Source organism: Sciurus vulgaris (assembly GCF_902686455.1).
Source record: "Sciurus vulgaris genome assembly, chromosome: 6".
Classification (NCBI taxonomy): Eukaryota; Metazoa; Chordata; class Mammalia; order Rodentia; family Sciuridae; genus Sciurus; species Sciurus vulgaris.
In genome coordinates this window covers 28,532,771-28,550,642 of record NC_136466.1, presented here as the reverse complement: position 1 = coordinate 28,550,642, position 17,872 = coordinate 28,532,771, and the positions used below count along the sequence as shown (strand labels likewise).

The window sequence follows — 17,872 nt, the reverse complement described above, 5'->3', positions numbered from 1 at the left end:
GGCTCTAATTAAAAAGAAGACATTTAAATAATAAAAACATTGTGACTATCTGCAGATGAATGGCATTTCATAGCTATGGGATCTTGGACTTGCCTGCCCCGGGAACCAGGAAGAAGACGGTTCTCAGAAACCAAGAGGCATGGGAGCCGTGCCAGGCATACCAGGCTGTGGAAACTGATGCCTCAGCACTCCCTGCCCCCACCCGCCTGCCCTCGGAACGACAAGGATGATTGTGGGCCCACTCGCCACTGGATGCCCAGGTTTAGCTGAGTCCCAGTTTAATGGGTCCACTTCATGCAGCGTGTTTCTGTCCTCAGAGCAGTTTTCTGGACCATTTCTTATTTGAGGCCCTTGAAAACCCTCCTGGGGAATAAAGTCTACTTCCACTTTCTAGATGGGGATGTTAAGGCCAGGAGAGGGGTCCAAGGTGACACTGCTAGTCAGTGGCTCAGCCAGGGCTCGAATATGAAGACCCAGGTATCCAGTTCAATGGTCCCTGGGCTCCACCAAGGACAGGCTCTGCAGTCACTGGACTGCTGACTGTTGCAGCTGGAGCTTGGTGGGCGTTCTCCCCGTGGGGACTCAGAGCCCTTCCTCCACACAGGAGGGGTTGTTCCTGCTCCAGTTACAAAGAAAGAACGAGGAGGAGGGGGTCAAAGAGGCCCAGCGTCTTGTCCAAGGTTAACAGTCAGCAAACGTGGAGTACGGATCGGAAGCGATAGTCTGTCAAACTCCAATCCAAACTCCAAACACATCAGCCCAGTGGTCCCCAAACCCAGCTGGACCCCACGGGAGCCCCAAGGGCCTTGTCAAAATACTGCTTCCTGTCTCCACTGTCAGGCTCCACATTCAACTTTCACAGACTTAGAATGAGCCTAAGGAATTTGTATTTTTTAAAATACAAAATTGGGAAGCTCAAACTAGGGTGCCACAGAAACGTGGCAGTGCAAAGAAAAAAAAAAAATATATATATATATATCCAAGGATAAAGTTTAATTTAGCAACTTCCAAGTTAATTCACTGGACCCCTCTACTAAGTGGAGTTCTAACCATGGTGCACGGCCCCAGGAGGAGACCCTCAGCATCCTCAGAAGCTTGGGGACACAACAGCCATCATGTCTGGCAAGGGGCACCAGGAGGGTTCCTGGGGGATGTGACATCAGCTTGGTGCTCTGGTTGCTGCTCAGTCACTGTTTGAGTTTACTTTATTAAAAATTCATTGGCAATAACTTAAAATTTATGCACTTTGGTTTTGAATGTTTCGAAGGGAGAATTTTTAAAAAGTCATGCTGACCATTCATCAGACACCATAGGAAGTATCTTCTCACAGAGCAGAGAGTACCCCAGGGATCCAATGGGATTTAGAATACAGCAGGGATCCAATGGGACTTAGAATACACCAGGGATCCAATAAGAGTCTTCTAACTATAGATTTCTAGAAGTTCCAGATTCTAGAATTCGAGTTTGCAAGATGCTATGATTCCCTGCGTCAACTCCCAAGTCTTCCAGGGGTTCCAGATCTTTGATGGCAGCCATGGTTAATGACTGTTAATAAGAACTGACTATGCCAAGGTTCTATGCCCTTCACATAGGGTAACCACGTCCCAAGATCACAGAGACGGAAGTCAGGCCAGGACTGGAACTTGAGCTCTGTGGCTCCAGAACTCACATGTCCCACCACAGGCCACAGGGACCCCAAGCTCTCCTGCTTCCACGCTGAGCTTCCAGGTGTCCAGCATGAGACATTCTGTGCCTTAAGCTTGGCTTTGTTGGAGGACCCACAAGGAAGGGAGGCTACAGGGACAGGTGAGCAGTTCCAGCAGGACACGTGTGCACTCACGGGCCAGCACACACACGCATGCTGATGTTCCCCCACAGATGCATGCTCCAGCCTGCTCAGCATGTGCCCAGGCCAGCTGCTGTGGGCACTGGAGCTGAAAGGGCACCCACTTCTCTGTGAGGCTCCCTGCCCCCACCAGGGAAGGGTCACTGCTGTTTTCCTGACACCTCAGCTTGACTGGAAGGGGTCCCTATAGTCTCAGGAATGAAAAAAGAAGGGCTGGGGGAGGGGATGTGGATTTCTCTCTCTCTCTCTTGCAAATTCTAAACTGGAAAATGCTTAAAGTATCACCTGTTACAGGAGGAGATGGGTTTTAGAAGATAACTGGTTAATCGATGAGTAATAATGGGATATCAAACGCTGCGGTCGGCTAATGGGGAGACAATGAGATACCTCAACCTTCCAATCCGACCCTCTTCAACTCATGCTCCACCCCACAGACAGAGACACCTCGCCAAGGGACTCTTGGACTTAAACCCCCTCAGTGTTCCCCAATGCTTATCAAGTCAAAGTCATGTCCCAGTGTGTGAAGTCTTTGCAGACACACAGAACTACTTTCAGATGCAGGCATCTATCAGGATTTGCTTCAAAATACTCTGGTAGGGGAAGCTGGTGGAGATAAAGAAGAAACATAACTGTGGAAGCCAGGTGATGAAGGTCCTTATACTATTTTGCTTACTTTGTGTCTGTCCATGATTTCACCATTTTTTAAAGCCATGCTCCTTGTCCTAGCACACAAGGCCTTTAGTGATCTGGCCCCAATTCACCTCTCAGGCCTCAGATGTTCCCCACCCAGCTTATAGGCTACTGTACTTATCTGTTTCCTTTGCTTTTCACTGTTCTATCCTTGCATATGCTATTTTGTCCCTTTAAATATCTTTCCCACATTTTTTTTTCTTATTTAACTCTCATTAAGCCTTCAAAACTGCCACTCAGTACCAGCTCCTCCATGAAGCCTTCATTAAATCTGTATCCAATGTCCTATTGGGCCTCTGGACCCCCGAGGCAGCCTGTTTGCCTGGGTTTTATCATCCCCCTCAACCTATGAGTGGACCTGTCTCTACCAACTGTGAGCCTTTGGGATCCTGACACATCACACAGGATCCTTAAACTGTCTTTTGAACTAACTGTCTAAAGAGAACACTTTGTGACTTAGTGACTTGACCTTTCTGAGTCTCTGTCCAGCTCCGATGAAAACAATGGCGACCACAAAAAACAGCAGGACCATGGGAACAGTCCTGCAGAGGAGAAGAGGAGGTATAGGTGAAAGAGCCCGGCCTGGTGACACGCCCAGCAAGGAGCTCAGCGAGTGAGGATCCTCTTTTCATTGTCAAACCCCAAGCTCATGAGTGGCTCACGGTGGAGCCTCGGCCAACTGGGGACATCAGCACAAACCCGCTGCCTGAGTGGAGGCACTGAATTCAGAATCTAGGGACCAGTAATTCCCCACGGGGGACTTCGGGACACTCCTGAGGACCCTTCCAGTTGTACAGTTAGACATCTGCTGATTCGTGGGCAAGGGCAATGGAGCTGCGTGTGCCTATGTGGTTTGTCCACATGCACACGTGCTGGTGAGCGCTAGGGAAGGCGTCCGATTGACGAGCTTATGTCCCCTGGCTTACAGGCCAGCCGTTGCCTCATTGCTAATCCCAAATGGCCTCCAGAGGGAGTGGGGGGCGATTCTCTGGCCTCTAGGACTTATCCACCACCCATGTAATAAACAGAAACTTTGGAAAAGACCTAAGCAAAGTGAGCAGAGGAAAGTCAAGAGACGTGGGTCCCAGCCCTGCCTTCCCCACTTGCCATGTGACCCAGTCCAGTTACCAGCCTTCCTCGGGACTGCCATCTGACAGATTCAACATCTCCAAGGACCCTCCCAGCCATCTGTGACTGGGTGGGGCAACACATAGTCCTACTAAGCTGCAGCTCTCCCTGTGAATTAGAACCAGAGATCCGCTCATTCACTCCACAGATACATAATGACCTCCTTTCACGTGCAGGACATGAGCCCCAGAGCAGTGAGCAAGGTAGGCCCACGGCTTATATCTTAGTAGGAGAGAAACTTTCAGACAAAAATTGTACTCAGTCTAAGGACAAAGCACTTCAAAGTGCCATAAGATGATAGGAAGTGCTAGGAGGAAGTGAGAAGAGTCACTAATTGATGACCGTGAACGTAATAAATAAGGCCCGGCGATTCACACGCAGGACCTGGGATGCGTCAGCTCATTTAAAGCTCAAGACAATTCTCCGAGGAAAGAACGAAGATTACCCGCATTTTTCATATGAGAAGACTGAGGTTTTTAGAGACGTACAGCTAGCGATTTCCAGGATTTGGATTCACACCTTTCCTCATAAAACTGTTCATAAAACTCCCTTATAAACGAAGCATGAGTCCTGTTAGAGTCACACTAGGCCTGAGTTTCTGAGCTAACTTATGCCAGGCGCTCAGGAACCGTGGGAGGCTCTCAGAGGGAGGCCCACCGGCTGAGCAAGGAACCCAAAAGACAGGGCCCAGCCCAGGAGTACAGAAAGGTGCCAATCCTCTCCCCAAGCGCACCCCACTCTCTGAGGCTTAGCACCCACCCCGTGGCCTCTCACACCCGCCCTGCCTGGTCAGTGGTAGAGCAGGAGTCACTAGATGGAGAACTTCCAGGCCCAGGGGAGTTCAGTACCCCCAGGGAAGAGTGGACAGGGAGCAGGGCACAGGGCCTAACTCACAGGACAGGTGCAGACGGGGCCCAGCAGCCCCTGCCCATAAGCACTCAGGCACGCTGCTGCTCGGAGACCAGGCAAGGCCATTGACCATCTGCATCTGGTTCCGCCAGCTCTTGAGGATTGGGCCTCTAAGAGTCATGGAATCAGAGGGCATTCCAGAGACCCCCACTCATTCTAGTTCCTCCCACATTTTATAGAAGAGGACACTGAGGCACAGGAAGAGTTGTAGAGGGGGAACTCGCTGTTGTACTCTAACAGACTAGCCAGCATCATGGATTCTGCTCTTCCTACAAGAGATCTTGCAGGTGCAGAGCCCTGGCAGAGACCTAAGCTTGCCTCTTACTGGGAAATGGGACCCCGAGTCCCTTAGGCTCCTCTTCTGCAAAATGGAGACAATATTCCTGCTCTGTCTACTCAACAGGGTGAACCAATTGAGAATGAATCTTAATAATCATCTGATACCTTTATTTTATATGTGGAGAAACAGGCCCAGAGAGGTAATGGAACTATCCTCAGGCCACACAGCCTGTGAGTCACGGAGGCATGACTGACAAATTCTCTTTTCACATGGCCATACTACCCGGCTACAAAATCTCAAAATTTCTAAAGACCATGCATACTCAGCACAGACACCAGAACCCAGGAAGTGTTCAATAAGCACAAGCTATAATGACCTTGAGAAGCGTCCTAGGCAGAGGGCATGTTAACTGTCCCAGGCTCAGCTCCCCACCTGTAAAATGTGGCTCACATCCTCTGTGTCTCTCCCCCTCTCCTCTGTCCTGAACCCAGGCATCAGGTCTGGACCATGACTGGGGACAGAGGCAGCTTTTCTGATTTCTTGGGAAATCTTGGGAACCCCCCCCCCCCCGACCCTGGGACAAACAGCACTGCCTGCATGCGTCCAGGGGAGGGCTGAACCCACCCAATGGCTCTGCTCAGCTCTGCTGCTTCCAAAGATACTCGTGTCAAGACAGGGTGACAGAGTCGAGTCACTCCCCCATCACCCCATGTCAGCATGGCCTCTGGGCTTCCCAGCCTGCTGGCCTCTGGTGACTACATGTACCCCCATTTTACAGCTGGGCAGGCTGAGGTTCTGTGAAGTTCTGCAGGAGCACCAGGGCTGACCAGGTTATTTGACTTTCCCAGGCCCTCCCTCCTCCTCTCCTGGTGGCTCTGTCTTGACACGGCCCCTGTGGCCACCTGGACGTGCACAGGAAGCCAGCATCTCTCAGTCCCTGGCTCCAACACTTTTCCTTAATACTATGAAGGAAATCTCCCCCACCTCTCCGTGAAGGCTGATCCCCAGAAGCCCAAGCAGGGGATTTGGTTCTCCCAGGGACAAGAGTCCCATTTCCCACACATGTGTTATGACCTAGTCTTGTCCCTCGTCTTGTCCCTTTCTGAATCCCAATCCCCAGCACCCAGGCTGGCTACATCACTGGCTTCTTTCAGTGTACCTAAGGGATCCAGGCCCGGAGTTCTGTCCCCTGGCCACATGCCTGCCCTGGCCAGCTCCTGGTTCCTTCTCCACCTTCCAGGAGCACCGCACAGTGTGGGTTACCTGCAGCCCCCGCCCCCGCCCCAGCCTCCCATCCCCTAGGAGCGCTTACCTGAGCCCTTCAGGTCGGGGAGAGTGCCCCAGAGGAGCGGCCGCGGGGCAGGAGCCCTCTCACGAGGGCCGGGCTCACACGCTCCGGAGGGGGAGGGAGGTGCGGAGCCGCAGAGCAGGAAGGCGCCCAGCGCAGCCCCAGCCGGAGAGGCAGCTGAGAAAGTTGGAGTAGGTGTGTCCCAGCCCAGGAGGAGGAGGAAAGAGGAGGAGGGAGAACTGAGGCGGATCATCCCTCCCGCCAGCTCTGTCTCACTGACACGGAGGGAGGAAGCCAACTGGTTTGTGGCCCAGAACTCATGGTGGGGAACCAAGTCCTGGATATGCCGGCTGGAAGGGAACCAGGAAACCAGCCCCTGCGCCGCCTCCCTTCCCGGCCTCACGGAGGGATAAACTGAGGCCGCAGACAGGTAGTGCTGCCCAGGCACACAAGAGGCCAGGGAAATGGAGGAGTTCTCTTAGCTCTGGAAGCAGAGTTCTCCCCTCCTCCTCCTCCACCTCCCATCTGAAACTGATGACCTCCACATCCCCATCCCACCCACGGGCTTTGGAGTGATAAAGTTCCACCACCACCCCTGTAACCATGGGCCGTGACTAAATCTGAGTCTTGGTTTCCCTTTATGAAAAGATGGAGCTAATCATAGCTCATATCTGGGGCGAGGTGGTTTTGAGATTCAATAAGATAAAGGTTGACAGAAGGCACTTAGCTGAGAAAGCCCCCCATGGGAGGCGATTCTCATTGCTCTTGGGCTACACAACTTTCCCCTCTGGAGAATGGGGATAAGGAGAACCCTTGCTGTAAGGATTGTGCAGATTCATGAGACAGATGGTGTGTGCAAAGTTAACGACTCCTCCCGACACAAGACACCTCAGCTTGGATGTTTTATGGGATGCTTCTCTGCTCCAGCTGCCCAAATGATTCCAGGGTGCACTGGGTTGAGAACTAGTTTTTTAAGGGAAGAGAAGAGTCGGCAGGAACTAGCCCTCCACTCTCCTCACCACCACCCATTTTAGTTACAGGACACATTCCTTGTTGGGTTTGTCCCTTCATACGGTGGGGCCTTCCCTTTTCCAGGCACTGTACTAGGTAGGTATTTGGGACATTGAGATACAGAAGTAGTTCCTGCCCGGCAGATCTGCAGAGCAACAGCTCTGCGACATGCTTCCTAATCTCCCCTCTCCCTGCCAGGTCTGGAAGCCCCTCTGCAGCTTCCCTGGCAGTTAAATGGGTCTCTTCTTGCCCATCTCCAACCACAGGGAGCATGTTACATTTCCCAGTAATCAGTTCATAATCAACAACTTCACCTGAGGGTCGACTGAGTGGCAGCCCTTGAACTGATTGATAAGCAAGAATTCTTCCTATCTTCATTATTACTATTATTATAAGCTTATGTGACCTCAGGCAAAAAATTTAAATTTGCTAAATTTCTGCTTTATTATTTGTTAAATGAGGTCCCAAGTGTGCTGGGACCACTCAGAAGAGATGTGCTTTCTCTACTGTAACAAAAGTTGGTTTTGGTTAGGACTCGGCTGTACGGAAGTTCAGGCTGGCCCCTAGGAGTCAGCGGAAGCGTGAAGGTTCTGCTCTTGCTGCTTATACAGGAGTCATGAGGCTCCTGCTTATTTCCAGCATGAAGTGAGAAATTTGTTCACGTTGTTGCTGCAGCCACTATGGGCCATGTCTTCAGGGACCTGTCACTAGTACCAGGGATGATCACAGTCTCCAAGCAGGCTGCTGTAGTGTGTTACTCAGGACATCCAGAAGGATCACCTACCAGGGAGAATCTCTGAGGTCTCCCTCGCACGAGCTGCCTGAGCCCTGGATGAAAGACCTAGGGTTTTGCAGGAAGAGGGGAGCTACTGTGATCAATGCTGGTGAAAAGGCACCCCTGGGCAATTATCCACTTGGCTGACTGGCGCCCCAGTCTCCCAGTCTGGTACGATTATGCATTAACCAGAAGCAGAGGGGCTGGGTGGCCCCCTGAGTCCTTTGACTAGTCATGTGCAGAGTGGCAGGCAACTGGTTTCCTTTGGGGCCCCCCATGAAGGTCCAGACTGGACTCCAGTCTGTTTGGTGCAGCCACTGTCTGCAGCCCAAGGAGGGAGCGCAAGATGAGGATTGGGATGAATTGCAGACCCCTATAATGCGGCCGGCAGGTGTACCCTCCCCTGCCCCTCTACTTCTCCTGGCTGGCCCCAAGGCCTTTCTGGGGGGGGATCTTCTGACCTCCCATTTCCCATGCATTAAGGATATGGACCCTTTATTGTCCCCCGGTGCGTGTGGAACCTTCCCATTCCTCAGCCTATCTGGACATCTAACCTTCCCTCTCCTGCTGCTGAGATCATACCTATCCATCTTGGTACAGTTCCCAGCCACTCTCCACTGTAAGCACCCCTGACTTTGCCCCTGAACTGACAAGTGTAATAACCATAATAATATTAATAATTAATCCTATGTCTTGTACTCAATTCAGTACTCTACAGAGATTACCTCATTTCTCTGAATACCACCACAATGAATTAGGCACTATTATCATTCTCCATTTTTCAGATGAAGAAACTGAAACTTAGAAAAGGTTTAATTACTTCCCCAAGCTCAATGCTGCAGCCTAAGCTAAGTCAATTCCCAGTTTGGCTGAGCCCTCTAACCACTGGACTGCACTGCCTGGGTCTCTGAGCTGCAGTTCTCTGGCTGAACCTCCCAGGTGACCCTGGGTTCTGTGTGTGCCTCTCTTCACTTCAGCTCCTGCCCCACTCTATTTTAAGCTCTTGGGGGACAGATCTATGTCTAACTGGTTTTCAACAGAGGCTACACATTGGCATCATCTGGGAGACTTTTAGAAATCCTAGTTCCCGGACCCCATCCCAGACCAATTACACTCTCTATGGGTGGGACCCAGGCACTCATGTTCCAGCACAGGACCAGGCACATTGTAAGCACTAAGAATTATATCTGCTATTGAATCCCCTTCCTGGGTCTCCACATCCGTGTCTCAAAGAAGCAGATGTTAGACTCTGATCTCTAACAGCCGGCTCTGACATTCCTACGTTCTCATGTTCCTTACAGGGATGTCCTAGGTTTCTAAAGGAAGACCTAGAAGACAGCCATTCTCCACCTCCTATTTGTGTGTCTTTGCCCCTGTGGCCTGGGCGAGCTCTTCCTTCCTTCCTCCTAGGCTGCCCTTTCTGGGGCAGTATGGCCGCTCACCACAGGCACGCCGAGGTAAGCTCTCGCCTTGCTGCCGGTTGCAGGGCGCTCCTGAAGTCTGGAAGCATGGATAGCACTATTTGAATACTTAACAGACTGACCCCTTCTGATTCCTTCTGGGGTTGGCTAAACACAAATCACACACTGTCAGAGGCAACACGGCACATGGACAGGGTCAGCTGACTAACTCTCCAGGTCACCCAGGACTGAGGTTTTCCCAGGATTCAAGACTTGGAATAACTGAGACAGGCCCAGGAAAACCAGAATTGTAGGTCACACCACTGCCTCACTTCCACGCCACAGGTGCCACATGAGTACGCTCCACTTTTGAAGACCAGTCCCATGAGAAGATTCTGCTCCCTGAGGAAAGCTGGCTAATGGGATGGTCACATTGAGACAATAATCTCAATAGCATAAAATGCAAACTGTCCTTTGCAGGGCTGGGGTCCCCTCTGTCATACTGTGTTCTCCCCAGGGAGGGTCGCATAGCAAGATGAGGGTGGAGCTGGGAGACAGGTACAATGCAAAGACCCTGATGGTCCGTGGACCTGAAAGGTCCTGAGGCCCAACTGTCCAAGAGACATGATGCCTTTAAGGAAGATGAAGTCATGGGGGAATGAGACCACCTGGCTGTAGGAGGGCTGTAGCCGAGAGGAAGAAGCAGAAGGTGGAAGGCAGGTGGGCTGTGGGGGCCAGGCCTGGGATGCCAGCTCTGTGACTGACAGATGGGGCCCAGCAGGAGTGGGAACAGTCAGCCCTGGCGTTGCCTGGGGTGCCCGGGAATGTAATCAAACACTCAGCAGACCCGCTGGCCACGGGCATCTGGGCACCACCGGGCCCTCCAGCTCATCCTGACCCCCAGCCGGCACTTCTGACGGGTCCCCGCCAGGAGAAGCCTCCGGCCTTTTTGGCCAAGCCCACGGGCATGAGCTCATCTGCCACCAATCCAGTCTTCAGACGCCTGCCCCAGGCTGGTGCTGGTGGGCGGGGTTCCAGTGCTGCATGCTACTGGAGCCAGGCTGGCTGATTCAATGGCCTGGGAAGTGGCAAGCCACGCTGAGGACCTGAAACGACCTCTGATATTATCCCTACCATCACCTATCCTCACGCTTAAGAGCTCTGATGTGGCCTTGGCCTACAACACCAGTATCCTTCCCATGTACCTTTTCCGTAACCTTAATTTTGCCAGCTCATCTCCCATTTCTTCCCTTTGCACAGAAATAATGACAATGATAATTGCACTAACAACTAATATTTACTATGATTTAATAAGTAGTGGGCTAAGCATCATCTCATTTAATCCTCCAATTGATTCTCTGACTGAGGTACTATTATTATTCTCATTCAGCAGAGGAAGAAACTGAGATTCATAGAGGTTTAAATGATTTGTCTAAGGTTGCCACATACTTCAACCAGAGAGCAAGGATTTGAGCTAAGTTTATATAGCTCCAAAACCCATGCTCTTGGCCACCGCCCTTCATGGTATATTCCAACCAAATCACAGGGTTTGGATTCATGGGCATGTCACCTGCATTTTGAGAAAAATCCCCTACCAGTTTCAGTGCTCTGCCATTTCTAACAAAGTTCTATAACTTTTAATAGGTTGCCCCACATTTTCTTTTACCCTGGACTCTAGTTCTACACATCAGCCAGCCTACTGCTCCCAGCTATGGTCTCATATCCTTTATTTGCCTGACACTTGTGCTGGGTCTCTATGTGGATTACTGTCCCCTTGTCACCTGCAGATTCATCACAATGGCATCTACTCAGGACCATCTACTCTACATCTCCTCCACATCCTTCTCCAGGAACCGCCATGGGTTTCTGCACCCACCTGTAGCACAGAATGCTCTGTTCTGGCCCCACACAGATCAAGGCTAGATATCAGTGTGTGGTTCTCATTCCCTTTGCTGGGCTTGACAGGGCAGTGGAGCGAGGGTGAAGTTTGGACTTGAAGTTGGACAGACCTGCATTCACACCCAGCTCTGCTTCTTTGCAGCTGTGTGGCCTTGGACAAGTTCCCCAGTCTGGGAAGCAGTTTCCTAATCTGTCAAATGGAAGTAATAACAGTCCTTATCTCACAAAAGTTGTCATGAGGACTAAATAAGGTGATAAATCAGTAAAATGCTGAGCATCATGCCTAAAGCTAAAAAAAAAAAAAAAAAAAAGCTTTCTGAATCTGTTTGGTGTATAGTTTTCATCTATGAATTTCCCGTAGCTGCTTAGATAGTGTTAATGAAATGTGATAGGCACAGAGAATTTATAAGTGCAAAATTGCTTTGGAAGTGCAAAAATGCCACACATGTAGAAGAGAATGACCTGATTTTATGGATGAAGAAACCAAGGTGTATGGAGACTTCCCAGCCTGTCAGTGCCCCACAGCCTCCCTTGCTTGCCTGGATGCCTGGGTCCTGCCGGTCACTCCGAGGCTAGTAGGGCAGAGGCCCTCAGGGGCAGAAGTCTGTTCTCTGCTACCTGAATTCCACAGGTGGCCCTGGCGGCCCTACCTGCCCTGTCTCCCTCAACCACATTCCAGACATTCTGCCCAGGTTAGGAAGAGGCCTTCCCTGAGGGAAGAAACTCCAGGGAACACAGGCAGGACAGGGGCAGCAGGGTGAGATGCTCCTGGGAGCAGGGATTACTGCCAAGCACAGGTCAGCCTCAGTCTTGCTCAGGGGGCAAAGAAGCAGTTTTCTAACTTCAAGTGTGTAACCTTCATCTGATAATGGGGAGGTGTTAAAAAAATGCATTGCAGGTCCTGTGCCCAGAGGAAAAGGCCCAAGAGTCTGCATTCTCCAGTGAGCCTCCAACAGGGCACAAACCCAGGTTTTGGAGCTGCTGACCCAGTGTACAGTATAGATGAGGAAGTCGAGGTTAAGGAAGGAAAGGGAATTGCTGAGGTCACCCAGCAACAGGCTGTCAAATGAAAACGGTGTCTTTCTCTCCTGCGGCTACTGGGAACCATAGGTGGCCTCAAGAGGCAAACTACACCATGGTGGGGGAATCCCAGGGCAGCTCAATATTTGCCTCCTGCCATTTTCTCACCCTGCTCTGTCACTGCACCCCTCTCCCCAGGGGCTCCTACTGGCCTGATTCAGGGGTGGCAGAGCCCCAGTCCTGCACACAGACTCTGGGCCTCCACCCACACATACCCTCCGCCTCCATTTTCCTGGCAAGTTTCCTTCTCTTCTCTGTGTGCAAGAGAGCACCAACTTAGAGTAACTCATCCTGGGGTCACAAATCCTGTTCCTACCATGCCATGTGGTCTTAGGCAAGTTCATACCTCTCTGACAGTCAAGTTACTCCTCTGTACAATGATGCAGGGTAGACTACAGCAAATTTCTCGAAGCACACTTCATGAATCACCTCCACAGAAGCACTGAGAAACTTTGCTAAGGTGTAAATTTCCATACCTCCAAATAGATGAAATGGGTGGAAAAAAATTAGAGAAATTGTTCATTTTATTTACACAGGCAATATGTGATGAATTTTTCTCTGTAAAATAATTTTTAAAAAAAGGTTAAGGCAAAAGCCCTCTTTGACTCCACAACCAATAACCTTTCTAGACATTTATACTCATACACAAATATGTCAGTAGGAAATACAGAGACTTGGGTTGGTTGGTTTGCTGAGTGTGGGATGGGAGCTTAAATAGTATCTTAGGTACCATTTGACAGTTTTTTTTACTTAACAATGTGTCTTGGTCTTTTGGCCACTGGAATACACATAAGTCCATTCCAAGCTTCCAAATCCTCAGATCGTTCTGGGGATCATTCAAGTTCGAGAACCCCCAGGGCAGATAAACTCAGATATCTCATGAATCTCTGATTTTAGAGTATGTGCAGGGTCCGCAGGATATTTCCCATGTGTGAGGTAAAGCCCAGCCTAAACGGAATGCCCTTGGCCCTTGGACATGGACTCTACTGCTCAGATCCACTGTGAAGGATGTAGTTCCCTGGGACCCAACTGGGTCACACACTTCCTGCCCTAAGATCCTCAGGGCCACTCCCTCCCTCCCTCGCCAGCCTCTGTTCACCCAGTGTGATCCATGCAGGCAAGGGCTGACTCAGGCTCTCTCTCTGCTACCCGGAAGGTAGCTCCCTGTGGCTCTTGATGGGGCCTGACTGGTTTGACCTGGTGAGGCAGCCTGTGGTTTCTCAACCCTCCTCTCATATCTGCAAGCACAAATCATCTGGCTTGGTGAGGAACTCAGGAGCTACCTGGGTTCAGAGTATAACTTTCTCTTGACTATCATCAAGACTGGCACAAGCTGTGGGATCTTGAGCTAGCTCTGCCCTTCTCTGGGCTTCTCTCTCTCTCCATCTATAAAATGAGATGGGCTCTTTAAGCAACATGCCTAGAAAGAACATCTAGAAAACATATCTATGCAAGATTTGTTGAATGAATAAAAGGTGAAAGTTTCCTTCTAACTCCTAAGGATATGAATTCAAGCCTACCAGTGTAAACAAAATGCTTATGGTATGTGTAGCCTTGTAATGGGAACAGAGGGGAGAGAGTAATCCTGGAAAAAATGTGGTCCTTAAGTTGAAAACACTTTGGTTGAAGTTCTAGTCATCTAGTCAATAAATGTCTCCCTGGAGGCCAACATAGGGGTAGGAATGGAGTCAGGTCATGGCAATCAAGGAAGGTTGGTATGGTTTGGATCTTGAATGTCCCATGAAGGTCATGTGCTAAAGGCTTGGTCCTCCGCCTGTGACTATCTTGTGAGAGATAGTGGAATCTTTAGAGGAGGGGTCTAGTGGAAGGAAGTGAGGTCATTGGGGATGTGCCATTGAGGGACTCTTGAGACTCTGACCCCTTCCTCTCTCTTGTTGCTTCCTGGCCACTCTGAGTGAGCAGCTTTGCTCCATTCTGAACTCCCCACCTTGATATTCTGCCCCACCCAAAAGCAGAAAGACCAACTGACCATGCACTGAAACCTATGAAACTATGAGACAAAATAAATTTTTTCTTCTTTTAAGTTGATTTACTCAGGTATCTTGTCTCAGTGACAGAAAACTGACTAACCCAACAGACAAAGGGTCTACTCACAAGCAACCAGAGAATGATGTGGGTCAGGAGGGAGGCAAGTGGAAATGGTGGTCACACAGGCTAAGTGTCTGTAAACAGGTCAGAGGAGAAGGCAGTTAGTGGGGCCTGGGATTGGCAGGGAAGATGAAGTAGATGGAGAACCAAAGCTGGGGATGCAGATAGGGCATGCTATCCAATGCTAGCCAAATGCTAGCCAAATGCTAGCCAAATGCTAGCCAAATTGTATAGACGGCTTATTATAAAGATTGCATCATGATGAATGGATACATAGAAATAGATGAGTATATTAAATAGATGACAGAAATTAGCAGATGAAAGTAAGTTAGTGAAGGGAGTGGGGATTGGAATAGAAAAGACAGTAGAATGAATCAGACATTCCTTCCTCCTCTGAGGTCCCTATCCTTATATATGAATATGCGGCCAATGTAACTCCACATCATATACAACCACAATAATGGGATCCTAAGTGGAACAAGTTATTCTTATTTTATGTATGTATAATATGTCAAAATACATCCTACTGTCATGTATATCTAAAAAGAACAAAGAAAAAGGAAAAAAAGAAAGAAAGCTAGCAATGACTGGATGGATGGATGATGGGTAAATGGATGGGCAACCACAGAGACCAATGATAATCTTGATCAAGGATCATTGGATTTAGGGTCAAATGCTTTCTGCTTTTTACTAGGCTTGTGATCATGTGGGTGTAGGGCTGAAAAACAGGGATAATCCATTCAGCCTGTTGTCATGAGCTCAAACCCCCGAATTACTGGTAGCTTGCTATCCTGTCAGTCAGATGCAGCTTGCTTGCAAAAGTTAAAACCTGGATGCTGATAACCAAGTGCTCCCAGCTGCCCACCAAAGAGTCATCACACATTCCCAACCACCAAGCCAGGACTCCCAACCAGCTCAGACTTCCAGCCCAGGGAATTATGAAAATCACCTGAAATGGCAGATGGGGCATCTGCATAAAGTCACACTCAGTTGTCACAGCGTTTGCAAACTAATCGAAAGGACTTCTCAGTTCTAGATACACATCAACAGGAAACTGCATGAGTTTCAAACCTGGTACATGAAGAAAAACTGAGAAAGGAATAAAACATAGGAGCAATTTATATTGTACAACAATAGGTCCTTCTCCTTGAAGTGACAACTGAGAAACTGAGGCTCTGGAGTTTGGGGGCTGAGTGAGGTCAGCATCTGCTTATTTTTTGTCTCACCATCCAGAGCACACTACTCCTTCCCCATACTAGCCTTCCACAGTGATACCCACCTCTGGCTTCCCTCTTTACAGTCACTCTGACAATAAGCTTCTAAAGCTCGCCAACATTGGAGCCACTCAGAGGCCCACTGACAAAGCAGATTCTGGGGTCCTTCCTCCGTCTCTAAATCAGAGTGTTTTGATGTACCCAGACTGAGGATGGCCATTGTTCATTGCCTACGTTGGCTGGTTGGTGCCTGGCAGGATCTAGACTTGAACTCAGCTCTCCTGCTACCTGTTCCAGTGCCTCCTGCCCAGAGGCAAGAACATAGCCCAGATAACCTCTCTGTGGACCTAAGCCCTAAGATTTCAGATTCCTCAGCAGTTCCCAGACACAAGCCGCTCAAATTGCTTGAGGATTTCTAGCTAAGCCTGTGGCTTTCATCGGCTGCAGCAGGGATCCTCCCAGAACCCAGGAAGGCCTACAAGGAATAAGTGCTTCTTGTTGCTCCACCCATCTGGCTGCTGTCCAGATGGAGGCCACTCTGATGTCCCTGGCAAGGAGAAGAGCGGGTGATAAAGCCAAAATGGAGCTGATAATTACCCACAGCAATCCCAGGATAGTTTAGAGCAGTTGTTCTCAGCCTAGCTGCTCATTGGAATCACCATGGAGCTTTAGAAAGTATTGATACCTGGGCTCAGTCCCAGAGGTTTGGAATTGATTGGAATGAGGTGCCAGCCTGGGCATCAGACAGTTAAAAGTCCCCCGGTGATGCCAGTGGAGAGCCAGGGTTAGGAGGCAAGGCTTGGAGGTGTCCCTTACCCAGGGACTCACTGTGTTTCCTTGCTGGGGTGCCAAGCACAGAACCTTCACTTCCCAGACGGGGAAAAGGAGACTGGGCAACATGCTCCAGGCCTCGCATTGTGGTATGTTCTCTAATGTCACAGAAACCAGGCCTCCAAGCTTAAGCCAAAGGAGAATTTAACGCCGGGCTGTGGGTGACAAAGAACGATAGCACAGGGTTCATGATCAGAGAAGAGCCAAGAATACCAACAGGGAGGCACGCTGCCTCTCTGGTCCTCTTGAAATTCAGATGGCTGCAAGGTGGGGGCTGGATCAGCTGATCTTGGCTCCCATGCAGGACTGGGGCAAAGGCAGGGCTGAACTTTTGTTTACTCCTGGAAATGTGTCCCCCTTACGCTTTGCTTCCCAGGTAACTGAGGCACCTGATTTGCCTCACCCTAGTACTGGTCCCAGACCTGACCTTTGGAGAGCAGGTAGAATGACAGCCTGCTCCTCCTTCCCCACCAAGGGCAGATGAAAAGGTGGGCACCCACTTCCTGGGGTTTTAGGGCACAACAATTCTGGAGTTGGAAGAATCTGGATTTAAATCCAAGGTCTCTCTCTCTCTCTCTCTCTCTTTTTGCACTGGGGATTTAACCAGGGCCACTCAACCACTGAGCCACATCCCCAACCCTTTTTTATTTTGAGACAGGTTTTCACTGAGTTGCTTAGGGCCTTGCTAAGTTGCTGAGGCTGTTTTTGAATTTGAGATCTTCCTACCTCAGCCATCCCCAGCTACTGGCATTACAGGTGTGTTCCACCGAGCCCAGTTCCTTTGAATAGTTACGAGACTTTGGGCAGATCAGCTTGCTTCTCAGACCCTCAATGTGTTTCTCTGCAAAGTAAGGTTGGTAGCAATGCCACCTTAATCTCTGTCTTCTGGTCCTTCATTCCATGCTTTTTTCCCTAGAAAAAAGAGTCTGAAGAGTTTTTTTACTGTATGTAATACCACTCACAGCAAGTACGACATCCTTTGAAATAAGCATAAGTCAGGAACTCTACTCTTGAAGTCATTCCCAAGGAAAATAAATGAGTGCTTACATCCAAAAAGACCTGCACAGGAATGTTATTCATAAAACCCAAGAACTGAACACAACCTCCACGTCCATCAGCAGCAGTATAGATAGACTGAGCGATGCTATTGGATCATGAGAAATAGCAAACCACTACTTTATAGAACATGGATGAATCTTAAACAGAATTTGAGAAGACAAAGCTAGACCCCCAGTCTATGCTATAACAATTCTATGAACATGAAATCCAAGAACAGACAAAAAAGATTTGAGTGACAGTAGACAGAATAGTATCTACCTTGGAAGGTGGAGGTGGGTATCAGTTCCATGAAGGTACATCAAAATTCATTGGGCTATACTTTTAAGATTAGTTGAGTTTTTATTGTGTATAAT

At 49.5% G+C, this 17,872-nt stretch overlaps 1 protein-coding gene across 1 annotated transcript in view; it reads right to left on the bottom strand.

Moving 5' to 3' along the window:
- Positions 1 to 6,304, bottom strand: part of FAT2 (FAT atypical cadherin 2) — an 82,237-nt gene extending 75,933 nt beyond the window's left edge. Inside the window, exon 1 of the mRNA XM_079145919.1 lies at positions 6,166 to 6,304. The gene's annotated coding sequence lies outside the window, so the exon portion shown is untranslated. The remainder of the gene's footprint in view (positions 1 to 6,165) is intronic.
- Between the last annotated feature and the right edge of the window lie 11,568 nt (positions 6,305 to 17,872).